The sequence below is a fragment of the Centruroides sculpturatus genome, unplaced genomic scaffold, assembly GCF_000671375.1.
Source record: "Centruroides sculpturatus isolate CEXI.00-Female unplaced genomic scaffold, Cexi_2.0 scaffold902, whole genome shotgun sequence".
NCBI classification, from domain to species: domain Eukaryota; kingdom Metazoa; phylum Arthropoda; class Arachnida; order Scorpiones; family Buthidae; genus Centruroides; species Centruroides sculpturatus.
Genome location: NW_019385131.1, coordinates 106,056 through 109,695, shown reverse-complemented (window position 1 = coordinate 109,695; position 3,640 = coordinate 106,056).

Sequence of the window (3,640 nt, the reverse complement as noted above, 5' to 3'; positions counted from 1 at the left end):
TGTGAGATTTCTTAACTACGTAAATCTTAATGATCTATATCTGAAAATCCATAAATTAGAGCAATTGAAATGTGGAACTTTCCAGTCACTGTAATTTGAGAAAAACACAAGAGAACCAAACAAGCAATATATCAATTGATGCAACTTGAGACACTAAGCACATCAAAATTGATGGAGTAATTGTGATCCAAAGTTAAATCATGTGATTCAAAAAGAAAAAATAATCTTAAAATTAAAAATATCTTATATATAAATACCGTATTAGCCCGAATATAACGCGACTCCAAAATTTTCATAAAGATATTTAGAAAAAAAATAATACTCATAAAAGAATTCAAAGAAAGTAAAATTCAATCAGATAAGCATTTATTTATGTAATTACAGTAGAGTGTCGTTTATCCGAATCAATTGGGAACTGGGGTGGTTCGGATAACTTATTTTTTGGATAACGAATCATGTACGAAAAAATATATTAATTTATCCCATGTTGAAATTTTTCTCCGTTGCATGTCGCTTTGCGTTGAATTTTTGTCGATGTTAAGCCTAACGAAGACTATTGTATCGTTAAAAATTATTTTTTTATTTTGTACAAACAAAATAAATATATTGAAAAATATAAAAACAATAAAAAATTACACTTCAGAAGTTAATTTAGTATCAAAAATGTAAAATATTTGAATAGCCAAAGACATAGCCAAAGATTACAGCGCCACAGCACTGGCGAAAATTTAAATTTGTCGACTGGAATTCCTTCGGATAANAATTTGCCGACTGGAATGCTTTCGGATAACCAGCTTTCGAATAAACGACGCTCTACTGCAGGGGTGGCCAACCTTTTGCATACCATGCGCCAATTTTTTGATAGACGAGTTCACATGCGCAGTGGCGTACCGTGAGTGTTAGCAGCCCGGGGCGGAGAAAAATTTCGGCCACCCCTTATTTAGGTATTTCAATTTATAAGACGAAAATTCAGATTCGCCACAGAACAAGCAATGAAAAATGTGGTTGTAGTGTAGCTACCCGTATAAAATAGTTCTATATGACACCAGTGGTACATGAACACGAATGCATCGTGTAACGTACACGCAAAAAAAAAAAGATCAACAGGTCGATTGCTCCGAATTGTGTAAGAAGTGCACTTGCCAAGACACACTGTCAAAAATTAATTTAAATTAATTTCCTATGTAATATTCATAATTGCAATGAAGCCAAATCTGGCAATGTTGCTCGGAAGCGCCACTTGTAGTCGTCCAATGCGCCAAGTTTGGCGCATGCGCCACGTTTTGGCCACCCCTGCTCTACTGTATAGCTAATAACACAGGCAACCTCTGTAGGAAAATGTCCTTGTTTATATTTCATTCCATTACATTTAATTATTTGATTTACATCATTGTTTTAAATTATTGTCAATGGATCATAAAGTTATTTTGGGTTTGTATTGCTTAAATTCACTTAATGTTATTATTTTTAGCGGTCTTGCTAGACCATGTCAAGTTATAATTAATACACTTACTTACAATTTGTATATTATTCATGTAAACCGAAGTATTATTTGTTACTGTGAAATTGTATTTTCCCTCAAAAAGGGAAAATTTTCCTTGGAAATAAATATTGATTGATTGATTGATTACATTCCATTACTTAAACCCCGAATTTAGCGTGAGTTGATTTTTTAACGGAAAATAAATGGTCGAAAAATATCGCGTTATATTCGGGCTAATNTGAAATTGTATTTTCCCTCAAAAAGGGAAAATTTTCCTTGGAAATAAATATTGATTGATTGATTGATTACATTCCATTACTTAAACCCCGAATTTAGCGTGAGTTGATTTTTTAACGGAAAATAAATGGTCGAAAAATATCGCGTTATATTCGGGCTAATACAGTAATATAAAAATTAACTACTCACCACACCTATATAACAATCACATACTGAACCAATTTACAGTGTGGTACGATTGACTTAACAAGTACAAAAACAAACGTTTTTGAACCACTTCTGGGCTCTTCATCAGGTTCCTATAGTTTTAGCTCGTAAATTCGATTACTGAATGCTTTTCAAATAAGAACTTAAGAACGAAGTTATTTGAAAAGCATTCGGTAATCGAATTTACGAGCTAAAACTGTAGGAACCTGATGAAGAGCCCAGAAGGGGTTCGAAAATGTTTGTTTTTGTACTTGTTAGTCGATCGTACCACACCGTAAATTGGTTCAGTGTATGTGATTGTTATATAGATGTGGTGAGTAGTTCATTTTTTTTAAATTTGAAAAAGGTGAATCTACATTTTGTATTTTAGAAATAAATAATTATAGTTCGGATTATCTGTGCCACCTCTCCCCACCATTAGCCCGGATAATCGGGAGCTTGCTATATATGAATTACAGTATCAAGTCAAACATTTATCATACATCAAACTCCAGCAGTTAGTAGTCCATGTCATTAGTTCTGAATTGATCAGCATAGCTGCTTAAGACAATACAATGCTAAATTTATAATCATTCCTTGGTTTACAAATTCACAAAAAGAATGCATTTGAAGTCCCAAAAATCCACAAACAATGTTCCAAGCCATCATCATCTACTTTATCATCTTTGGCTTTGGAGACCCTGTGTGAGAGTAGCCAAGGACATAGGTCTCAATCTACGCCCCTTAAGGCTGGTATACACGGTAAGGAAATCCTCAAAGGATGTGCTTAAAAGACGAAAAAAACTAGGATATAACTGGCTGGATTGAACATAGCATTTTACAAAACTTATTAAAATATCTCCCAATGTATAAAGAATTATTTTTATTTAAAAATGGATAGATAGAAAAAAAATCACGGTTAATCCTCAAAGGATTTCCTTACCGTGTATACCAGCCTTTACGGGCACTAGTCGGTAAGACCAGTTCTCTAACTTTAATAGGAGAGTGTTATCAAAATTGATCCAAACGGCGAAGTTCAGATGCTCGTCAGGTTCCCGACACCAGTTAATCAATCTTATTATACGCGGATTAACACGCATATGAGATCTGATTCGGTCACACAATTAGGAGACATTTTAGTTGGAAACGAAATAATAAATTTAATAAACAAGAAAATAAATCATACAAAAGGTGGATAAACGAGAGACAGAACTACTACAACCAATATACACATCGGTAGATAGCTATACTTATATTCTACCCTAGTCGCGATTGAGAGAGAGCTCACAAAAATTGTTATAAAACATACGACCTGTTTCAGTTGTCGTTCGTCTTCTTCTCTGTATGCAAGTTCAGTTACTTCTTCGTATGGGAGATCAATACATGCACACATATAAAAGTATATTTCCTACGTGCAGACTTATTCCGTATGTGACTCGTCTGAGGACGTTGGTCATCAGGAGGGAAACGTATGTGGAGTTTGTATGCTTTCGGATCTGTCGCTGAACTCCCCGAATTCAGACAAGTTCCCTCTATATCTTCTGAATGCCGACCAATCATCGGCCAGTAACTCTTTCGTGAGAACGAATGAAAGGGGGGATGAATGAGGGGTAACCATTTCCCATCTGAGCTGGATTTTAACCAGATAAGGGAAAGTCAGAGGATGTTCTCTTCTGTGAAAGGAAGTAACATCTGTTATCTGCCTTTTCCCACGTTAAAACAGTATTTTTCTCA